This window comes from Pseudonaja textilis, chromosome 1 (assembly GCF_049901715.1).
Source record: "Pseudonaja textilis isolate UNSWEBS1 chromosome 1, rPseTex1.2, whole genome shotgun sequence".
NCBI classification, from domain to species: domain Eukaryota; kingdom Metazoa; phylum Chordata; class Lepidosauria; order Squamata; family Elapidae; genus Pseudonaja; species Pseudonaja textilis.
This window is the reverse complement of record NC_141990.1, coordinates 136,787,717-136,798,425: the sequence shown is the minus strand read 5'-3', so window position 1 is coordinate 136,798,425 and position 10,709 is coordinate 136,787,717. Positions and strand designations below refer to the sequence as shown.

General features: G+C 39.5%; 1 protein-coding gene and 1 long non-coding RNA gene across 10 annotated transcripts in view; one reads left to right on the top strand and one right to left on the bottom strand.

Moving 5' to 3' along the window:
* Nucleotides 1-3,163: 3,163 nt before the first annotated feature.
* LOC148127834 (uncharacterized) lies at nt 3,164-4,337 on the bottom strand. The gene is made up of 3 exons (XR_015740301.1): nt 4,215-4,337; nt 3,408-3,497; nt 3,164-3,295 (listed from the first exon to the last, which is right to left on the bottom strand). It is a non-coding gene; the product is annotated as an uncharacterized LOC148127834 (long non-coding RNA).
* Nucleotides 4,338-4,376: 39 nt separating this feature from the next.
* CYRIA (CYFIP related Rac1 interactor A) overlaps nt 4,377-10,709 on the top strand; it is a 76,145-nt gene continuing 69,812 nt past the window's right edge. For 4 of the 9 annotated variants that reach the window (XM_087917482.1, XM_087917464.1, XM_026695315.2 and 1 more), the window contains exon 1: nt 4,486-4,739. The gene's annotated coding sequence lies outside the window, so the exon portion shown is untranslated. Of the gene's footprint in view, nt 4,740-6,435; nt 6,544-10,709 lie in introns of those variants that run through there. The other 5 variants (XM_087917487.1, XM_087917447.1, XM_026695313.2 and 2 more) reach the window with 4 other exon arrangements.

Here is a 10,709-nt window from a genome sequence, read left to right as displayed (position 1 = left end):
CCTTCCCTTAGGCTCCTGGCTGCTTATGTGCTGACTGTCAATTGTTGCTGTTGCTGAACACACATTTCCTTCCCTCTAAATAATATTGCTCCTGATCCTATGATCCTGTCTTCTTCTGATTTAGGCCATGTGGAGACAACACTGCATAACTGAGATGTATATTCAGCCCAGTTATCTTCCTTGTACCAAACCTAATGATTTCCATTGAGATTGATAATCACCTGTCATTCTTGTTTCAGTAATTGTATAGCCAGAACTGTAACAAAACCTAAGTCTGCCAATATTGACAATAAATATATTTTCATAAGTTTCCTATATTCAGAGATTTTCATTGAGATTTTGATTTCTGAGGATTCTTATTCAGGAGCATTTGTTAAGTTCAAAGCATAGAAGAGTTTATTATTGCTACCTATATACAAGAATCTAGTCAACTAAAGGTCACAGTTAAACTGATACTAGTTAAAGGGCATTGGAATTCACAGAGGGGGGGAGCAGACTTGGATCTCTTGTGGCAATGCAATGACTCCAAACTGATGACATGTTTAACTCTGCTTTCCAGTTCAGTCTTCCCTTTTCCTACCTACACCTTTTTATTTATAACAAGACTATGAATGATGTGACACTTCAGCTTCCCCTTTTCAGCCCCCAGAATAAGTGCAATCAAACGTTGGGTCACTTTTGGAAATATTGATCCCATCTCTCAAAAGAAGATGCTTTTGGGCCTAATCCTTCACATGGAGCAGAAAACCTGATGTTCTCAGACCAACAGGAAATACTCACTTCTAATTTACAGGAACTCTGTTCTTGTAGACAGAAGAGATTATGTTTAATTAGATTTTAGTAGCTTGATTTTAAAACAAATCTATGCCATAAAGAATAAAGTCTGTAATAGACATGTGTTTCTGAGAAATCTTATAATAACAAACCAACCAGTGTTATCTAGATGCTTGATATAGTGAATTGTAAATTGTGATTTATGAAATTGTAACATAGCTTAAATGATTTAAACAAGAACAGATATTCAGTGATATTAATTTGATATTCCAACAACTTAGTAGGATTTCTATTTTTGTGACAGAACTTGGCTCAGGCAGCAGGAATTTAGCATATGAAGTTCTTATTTGGGAAAAAACCTTTATCTATTTTCTTTATTTTTTATTTATGTTTTTAATTTCCATAATGATATATTTTTTAATGTTCAGATTAGAAGATGGTTTAGTGGAAAGATAGATTAGAAATATATAAAAACATATTTTTCTTTCCCTTAGCTTTGTAAGAACAGGAGGCCTACAGCATTTAGCCACATTATATGGTGACTATGAGGAACATGAAAGTCATTCTTTATGCTAGAACCAGAGACTTAATTCTTGATGGGGATAGAGAAGTGCATTTTTCTTCACTAATATTTTTGTTTGCAATATATAAACTTCCTTTGAATACAGAAATAATATTTAAATAATCCGGATAACAATTCAAAATCATATCTCTAACATAGAGAAAAGAAATCGATGTTAAGCTGAAATTTAACATTCTGAAAGTTTATGTGACAAGTTTTGATTGAATGTCATTTGCCTGAATTATATTGGCAAAGTATGTTAATTTTATAAGCATATACGTATGAAATTCCAATATTACCTCTACTAGTCTGTAAGTATAGGGGTTTCAATCAGGTGTGTGTGTGCTTATGTGCATGTTATTATCTTAGGTGAAAAATGCAATAATAAAATACACGATTGGAAATCCAACTCATTTTTTCTCCTATAGAACTTATTAACTTATAGAACTTATTACCAAGGTTGCCTTAAGGCTGCAGTGATTTAAAATAACTATGTCATGGCTGCGTTCATCTGAGAAAATTTAATGCGAACAATATATCAAGTCTGGATAATCCTAGAACTGGAGCTGAGCTAACTCTTTTCAACCATTTTAGCACTCTTTCACTTCCTTTGTTCACTCTAGGCCTTTTAAATCCCATCTTCCCATTAGGTTAATGTGACTGTTAAAAGGATATATCTTATGCTTACGTTGAGTTGCTTTGCATGATTCATGCTTAGTTGGAAGAAAGAATTACTGAATTCAGTTGGACCTATTACTGAAAAAGGAGAGATACTGTAGATTCTTAGTTTATTATGGTAATCGTCAATTATATGTGTACAGTATATAATCTTTGCTTATGCTTTCAAAATGCAGAAAACAAATTATGTGTTCAGAAATCACATTTAATAAATCCCAAATGTGTTATGGCTTTAACCGCAAGGAAATATATTCTCTCGCATAGTGTGGTTATTCTGTTTCATTTGGGGCGGAGATAAGGAAATCTTATCTCTAAATAATATTTTGTAGTGTCTGTGATAATTCATGTCTCACCTTTATTTTTATTTTTTTAAAAAACCTTTTTTTTTAAAAAACGGTTAAGCAAAGGAAACCACCAGTCTCCAACACGTATGCGGTTCTAAATTGCTCTCTATAATTGGACAGTATCTCTAGTAGATTCTTTTGTAGGCCAGAAGAGACCCGGGCATAAGTTTAACACAATAACTTTGATTTGTGGGGAGGGGACAAGTAATTAACCAAGCAAGGATTGTTATTCAGGGAAGCTGGAGAAAAAGTGAACAACAACAAAAAAGTGTTATGGGGGGGAAAAAATCAATCAACAAGGAACGAATTTTTGGAATATATGGTCTGGTAGGGTAAAGGGGGGAAAAAAACCTTAAAAAATAATATACATGGGGGGTAAATATACCCAGAGAAAGTTTCTCACATATCTTAGTCAGGATTCTATAACTGTTTCTGAAGGTGTAAGTCAGATAGTTGAGGTTATTCAGTGGCCTCAAAGAATGTTAGTGTAGGAGAGAAATACACCCTTCCTTAATAGGAATGGAGACCACAAATGGCAAACTCACACAAAGCTTAAGGTGTTTGGTATGTCAGAGAAAGAATAACATACAACATAAAGTATGGAAAAGTAACACCTACCAGATCTGGTGTGACATTATGGTGATAGTTCCTCTTGAATCATAGAAACCACATAAGCATCCTTAATTAAAAAAAAAATAAAGAGGATGGCTGCTATGTCTGTGTGACAAAGAGCTGTGGTAGGAAGTAACGCTATGCAAAGCACTCACAAAGCTTGTTGTTGCAATGAAAATCCTCCTCAATCTGTTGAGGCAATCTCTGCGATGCAGCTTTGAGGATTTTCTACGGTAGGTTGTTACCACTATGAGTATGAACAGCTGCTTTGTTTTGCTGGCAGTCTGAGGGGAAATGCTGTCTGTGCATCAGATGTGCAGAGATCCTAGGAAAGACCATGAAGCAACTATGCTGAATCTGTCAGAGGAAATGGCTGCCTCAACCCTTTGAGGAAGGGCATTTTACAGAGCCTTGCTTTGAATACTTTGCATACTCACAACAGGGAGCAATCTGAGGGAACGGGTGGGAGAGACTTTCTATGAGTTGCTTTCTCCTCTCCGGTTGCCTCCATGAAGGGTCCAAAGATGCTAAAAGGTAGCAAGAAACGATCTTATCATTCTATTTAGACAAATGGATATTTTGCAATCCTCCACAGCTTCTATGGCAGGTATTTAATAGAAACTCTACAGCGACAGTCACTGTCGACTACCTTCAACACATTCTCAGCATTTCACACAACCCCCTCAAGGCTTCTAACCTTCTTTTCACTTTTCCTCTCCATGGTCACAGATTTCCAGACCACAGAACCCTTTCTGCAATAAATGTCACCTGTTTTAGGGTTACCTGGCCTATGTAAGTTAGATTTAAGCTTACGTTTAATGGTAATACCCATGGTATTAAAAGTCATACTTTTTAAAAATCGAGTTGGAATATCCCAAACCACTCCTAAAAGCTGAAAGATATTTTAGACTAGGAATAGCCTTACATTTCTCCACGTTGTTTATCTAGAAGTGACATAGGCAATACCACGTTAATAAGTAAGGTATATCAAGAAGGAACCAAAGAATTTCAACCGTGGGAAGTTTCACATCCCCCCCCCATGCTATTCTACCATTAATACATTAAGTATGCATGCATAGCACATCAATATGCTTCTCTCTCTCTCTTGCACACCCCCACAGGCTGGCAGGGAACCTGTTACACCAATATCCCGCCAAAGCTAGCTTGGCACCAGCTTGCAGCATTTGTGTGCGTGTATTTCCCCCACCCCACCCCCCCCACATTCATTTCTTTTTCCACATTACGAGCGAGCCTTCTCACAACTTCTCTTGGAGCGGGGTGGCGTTTCGTTTTCTTGCGTGACACGTTTCACGTGGCAACCGAGGGTGGGTGGGGGACTGAGCCGTGAGGATCAGCCCGCGAGTGGCTGCGGGGGGAAGGGGCAGGCGAGCGCGCGCCTCAGCTCCAAACGAAGGAGGTGGGTGGGTTTGTTGCCTCGGTGCGCCCCCCCCTCATGGCAAGCGAGGGAGGCGGCGTCTGTCTGTGGCGGTGGCCACTCGGGAAGGAAAGAGGGCCGAGCGCGCCCTGACTGACAGCGGCACGGAGCGCCTCCCCCGTCCCCCCGACGCTCAATATCGAGAGAAGGAAAAAGAAGAAGCTGCTCCCGGGGAGTGTCTCCCTTGCCCGCCTGTGCCTCCTCCCTCATCATCACCTCCCTTCCCCCTCCTCCACCCGCGCTTGCTGAGCGAAGTCGGGTCACTCTGGCGAACGTCGCCTGGGCATGGCTCAGCGTTGCCTGGTCTGCTGCGGGGCCGAGGCAAGACGAGCAGGTAAGGGCAAGCGGGCGCCGGAGCCAAGCCAAGCCAAGCCAAGCGGGGAGTTGGGCGAGCAAGGAGACAGACGCGGCTCTTTGCCGGGATGAGGAAGGCGGGAGCGAGAAGGGAAGGAAGGGAGAAAGCAAGCAATAAGCGAGGAAGGAAGGAAGGAAGGAAGGGCCCGGCCCTGCGATGCGCAGCTTTGGTCGGAAGACCTCGCTGCAAGCGGGCGGCCAGAGAAGAGCGCGCGTCCCGGGGCGCCTGGCAAAGGGGCGCAGTGGTGCGGGAGCGGTTCGACATCTTGGCGGCTTTCTAAAGACTGCGCCGCTTCGTATTTAATCCAGGGTCGCTTTTTTGCGGGGTGGGGGGAGGGGAGCGGGAAGGGGAGGGAGAGTTGCGGGTTGCCCTCCTGATCACCACCTTTGATGAGACCCCACCTTCCCCGGGCAGCTTTGGATGCAGTGTTTGGCCATCCTTTCTCGACGTTGGGCAGTCCCGTCCCGTTGCATATTTTACTCGAGGTGGTGGTGGAGGGAATGTAACCTCCTCTCCTCTTCCTCCCTCCGAAGCCTATTTCTAAATAAAGGAGAACGGGCTGAGAGTTGGACACACGTGTGTGTGTGTGTGTGTGTGTAAAGGACACCTGTTGCTGATTTGCCTGCTTTCCCTTCCTCCCTGGCTGTGACCTCTGCTTCAACTATGGTTTGGAGGGAAAGGATTCTAGAGGTTGCGGTTGCTTTTGTGCTTCCCTCCGCCTCTTTCACAATGAAGGGGTGTGTGTGTGTGATGATCTTCGGTTGTGTTAGTTACAGGCCTTGGAGGAAGTGCTGGGCTGCCTTCTCTGTTCTCTTCGTCCACCCTCTTGCAGGTGGCACGAATGACGTAGTTCGCGTTTAAAATCCATTTGGGTTGGATCCTGCTTCTTCCTCCTGTCATGTGCGGAGCCGGAAACCTCTTAATGGAAAGCAGCGTTAATTGTTGGTGTTCGTGTGAGCTCCCCCCCCCCTTCTCTTTCTCAAGAAGTCAGGTAGATCTAAGGCTGTGTATAGGGATTTGCTTCGACAGTGTGAGTTAAATGGACTGCATCCAGTTTGTCATGTGAGGGAGCTTGAGAGAGAGAGAGAGAGAGAGAGAGATTGTGTGAGATTCATATGTTTTCATGCTATAGGTACAGCTGACTTGAGATGATTGGAAGGGAGGACTGCGGCTGTCAAAAGCTCTTGTTGCTGTGTGATTAAAAAAAAAATGTTCCTCGCCATATTTGGATGTGGCAGCTGGACGGACTTTGTTTTGAATGCCCAACTATAATGAAGCTATTGATGCTTTGGGGGAAAGGCAGCCCATCGTGGAAAATAGATTTTTGTGTGTTATGGCAAAATTCATGGGGCTTGCAGATGGTTTGAGTTAGCAAATAGTCATTTCAGATCTCCAGAAGGGATTAAGAAGGCAATTCCCCGCCCTCCAAAAGTATCCCATATGGATTTTGATTTTTTTTGTACATGTCTGCATTAGGGTTCGACCCCAAAGAAGTATATTTTAAATGTATTAAGGATTAAACTGACATAAATGTCTTTGTTAGCATGCACTGTAAATCCGATTGCATGGAACTATGGTTCCCCCTTTTTAATAAATAGTTTTATGGTTGGGTTTTCTGATCTTTCTGCTTTTACTGCAGACTTCAGATTTGATGGAAGTGGTAATGTAAGAAAGACAACATCAGTGTTGCTGTTTTATTCAGTTTTCTGAGTCCAGATGTTCTGGGTCAAGAGCTGATGTTTGCTATCTCCTTCTCTTCCACCCCAGAAAGCTTTTGTTGGAGGTGAGATTTTAATCAAGGAAAATAACTCTTAAATATTGTTTCACCAACCTCAGTTAAATTCCATATTTTTTGAACAGCAAAAATGTTAAGTTACTAGTTACAGTTATAATTTAGCCTGTTTCTGTTGCTTGGCTGTTGTTGTTTATACCATGTTTATTTTCCCATGTGTATTAAGCTATAGCTGGCCATTGGTGTACAATTTGTCCCTTCATTGTATCTTAAGTGGTCTTGCTAATTAGGATTATTTTGGACTTGAAATTTCAATTCAGATAGCTCTTGACTTACAATCATTTGTTTAGTGACAATTTGAAGTTACATCAGCACTGAAAAAAGTGACTTATGACCATTTTTTACACACATGTCCATTGCAGTATCCCCATGATCATTTGATCACTTTTTGCGACTTTCTGACAAGCAAACTCAATGGGGAAGCCAGATTCATGCATTACAACCGTGCTTGTAACTTAACAACTGCAGTGATTCACTGAACGACTGTGGTGAGAGGTGTCGTAAAATGGGACAAAATTCATTTAAGCATCTTGCTTAGTAAAGGAAATTTTGGGTTCAATTATGGTTATGAGGACTAGCTGTAATAGTGTTGTGCAGTTTTGTCACCAGTTAATGTTTTGTGCGAGCAAACTACCTAGTACCTTTCTTTCATCTCATGGAATTCAAATAATTGTTGTAGCATCTCAGTGAATGCCAAATTCATTACTCTTTTTGCTCTTTACATGAAGCAAATAGCTATTAAGAATTATTTTAAGTTATTGTTCTATTTTGGCTCCTTTGATCTGAAATGTTTTTACAAAGCAGGAGTTGGTACACTTCATTCTGCCTCCATACAACCTGCATTCCACTCATAGTCATGAATGTTAAAATCTTCTTAAAACTGAAGTTTGGATTCAGGAGTTAAGACTTTTAAGTTACTTATAAATACAATAAAAGTTTTCTTTTGGGAGACATCATGAGTTGATAATGTTGCTGAGATTCTTTCTAGTGGTTATGGTTTATTTGGGTCATAGTAATGCCTCATAGTGGCAACAAGGGTCTCTGTGTTCTCACATTGTTATTAATACATTGGCCAAGAGATGGAAAAATCCATTTTCCAGACAGTTTGCTATCTTGTGCCAGGCCATTCTGGAGGAACAAGGCCAATAGAAAATGGTAAAGGGACGTTAATTGATGAAGAAAGCAAGCAAATGCTGTCCAATTAGTATTATGTTTTATGCTTTAGCATTTGGATTTTCTCTTTTCTATATCTGCAAAGAGCAAATGGGGACCCAATTCTGAGTGAAAGCAGTATTTATGTTTCTTTTTTATTATTTCATAATAAAATAATTTTAGCATTTCATGTATTTATTAGATTTTTACTTCACCTTTATATAAAGGAGGTATAATAACAAAAACAATAGTTGAAATACATTATTTTTCCAACTTGAAATGCAAAATCTGCCACTTATTTTTTATTGATTGATTTTACTCCTAAAAATGAGCCAAATCTTGATCAATTTGTTCAGCCTGTTTACTTTTTGCTTATTATTAAAAGTGGTTGTAGCACAACAAGATTTTCTCCTTGTCTAAAATAATGGAATTTTGCGTTATATGAATGGGAGGGAAACATAGATCAGAAAAGCTTCTTTGTAACAGCAACTATGTATCTGAGTGAAATCCCTTTTTTTCTGTTTATACACTAATATATTTCTTGGGAATTGTCTTTGGCCTTGTTTTTTTTTTTTTTCTCTGCTAAATTTAATTGTACAGATTTCTGTGTGTTTAGGGTACTGTTTTCCCATCATCATTGCTTTACAATATAATGTATAGGAATACTCATTTATATAATGGTGAGGAGAACTTTTTAAAAAGTGCTTTCTACTTTCATGTTCTCTTAGTATTTTATCTCCACTTCACACACCCCTTCTTCACCCGGTTCTTCTCATTCTCCTATCTTTGGAAAGCAATAAATGATGGTGATGCTGAGAAGATATAAGAGAAAGACAAAGAGAGTGCGATTATGTCTTGAAGCAAGCAACATTTTACTAACACAAGGGCAAGCTTATTTTTCTCCTGTTGTGTTAGTGCATCATATCTTTAAGTGGTATGATTCAAATTTCAGTATTAGTACATAAAATTGGTTCATGCTTCCTTTGTAAATGGCAAGAAAGTAAAAATAAAATTTCTGTAACTGTGGGTGTTCACATATAAAGCCATCTGCAGCCAAGCCAACCCTCAAATCTTTGACCAAAAGACCATGGAAAATGTGCAGTCTGAGTAACTTGACCCCTCAAAATGTTTGCATGTTTTATTTTTCAGTTTATCCACAGGTGACACATTTTTCATGCTATTTTTGTTAAAAATGGGAGGGTCAGCTTATACACAATTATATATGGGTATTTTAAACTATTGTATATACTCACAAAGAAACCCCTCTGTGGACAAGCTGAACCCAATTTGGGGGGTATATTTTGGAAGTTAAAATCCTTGGCTTATTCAAGAGGATATATTGTATTTGCGCGGTAACACAGTATTGCAGGCTGACTCTGCCTTCCATTGCCAGGAGTTCTATCCTGACCAGCTCAAGATTGACTCAGCCCTCCATCCTTCCAGGGTATGTAAAATGAGGACCCAGGTTGTTGAGGGCCAATATGCTGACTCTGTAAACTGCTTAGAGGGGGCTGTAAAGCACTATGAAGAAAAATATTACTATTCTATAATTTGGTACTTTTTTGCATTTAGTCCATTTTTAATTTGAACATGATCTAAATAGGAAGGGAAAGGAATATTGGGTATGTTCGCTGCCTTGAATTATGTATAAAAACAGAAAAGCGAAATATTGAATGAATGAATGTTCAGTATCAGTACTGCAGTACTGATAGCCTGTATTACAAGTTGCTTGGAATTAAACCAAACATTTGGCATTCAGAATAATACTCTGCGTGGACTTATGCTGCCCTAAATGGGCAAGATGAAGCTCCTCTTGAATTTTCAGCTTGTGCTCAAAAATAGGTAGAGGATGTAGGTAGCCGGAAGAGATTTTGTACAATTCAGTTGTGGCTGTTTCTGAAATGGGAGGTTCTAGGGACCTTCGCTCATGTTCTTGACTCACATCGACATCACTGCATTTCACTGTAGTTGTTTATATCCTTGAAGATCATTTGAAAACTGATACAGAAAGTAGAAGCCTGTGTAGTAATGTGTTCAGCTAGTTTGGCCATGTAATACGAGTAGTCCTCAACTTACAACGGTTTGTTTAGTGACCATTCAAAGTTACAACATCACTGAAAAAGTGACATATGACTGTTTTTCACATTTACAATAGTTACATTTACAATAGTCCCAATGGTTATGGGATCAAAATTCAAACAATTGGCAACTGACTCATATTTATGATGGTTACAGTGTCCCAGGGTCATGTGATCCCCTTTTGGAACTTTCTGATAATCTTAAGTCCATGGGGAAGCCAGATTCCCTTAACAACCATTTTACCAATTTAACAAGTACAGTGATTCACTTAACAACTGTGACAAAGGTTGTAAAATGGGGCAAAACTCACTTAACAAATGTCTTACTTATCAACATAAATTTTGGGCTCAATTGTGGTCATGAGTGGAGGATTACGGTATCTCTACTGTGACAGTTGGTCTGGTTACCAATAGGCTTATTGATGCAATTCACAGTGCTTGTTATTGTCTATAAAGCTCTGCAGCTTAAGGTGTGGTTGCCTTGGGGACTACCTATTTTGCACGCCCATTCATTGAAGAACCTTGAAGAAGGAATGGAATGTTAGTTATTGCTTCCAAGGATATGTGGTGTCAAGTGATGGAATGAGAAAGTAGTTCCAATACGATTGATGTTCTGGTTTGTTATATTTGTATACTTCAAAGCTGAATTACAGAATTGATGAATTTCCTGAGTTCATTGCTTTATCAATACATCTCAGGATTATATTATTTCATTTCCTATAGTACTGCTCCACATGGTAACTGTACCAATGTGACACAACACAGGAATTATCGTGTTTATTATTTTTAATTCATAGAGTAACAGATTGCCTAAGGGCATATTTGTTGCATGTGAGAAAATGAGGGTCCTGAAATACACAAATGCATGTATAAGCAACTAACTATCAGGGAACACTGCTGGTGTTTTACTAGTCTAGTTTTTATAGT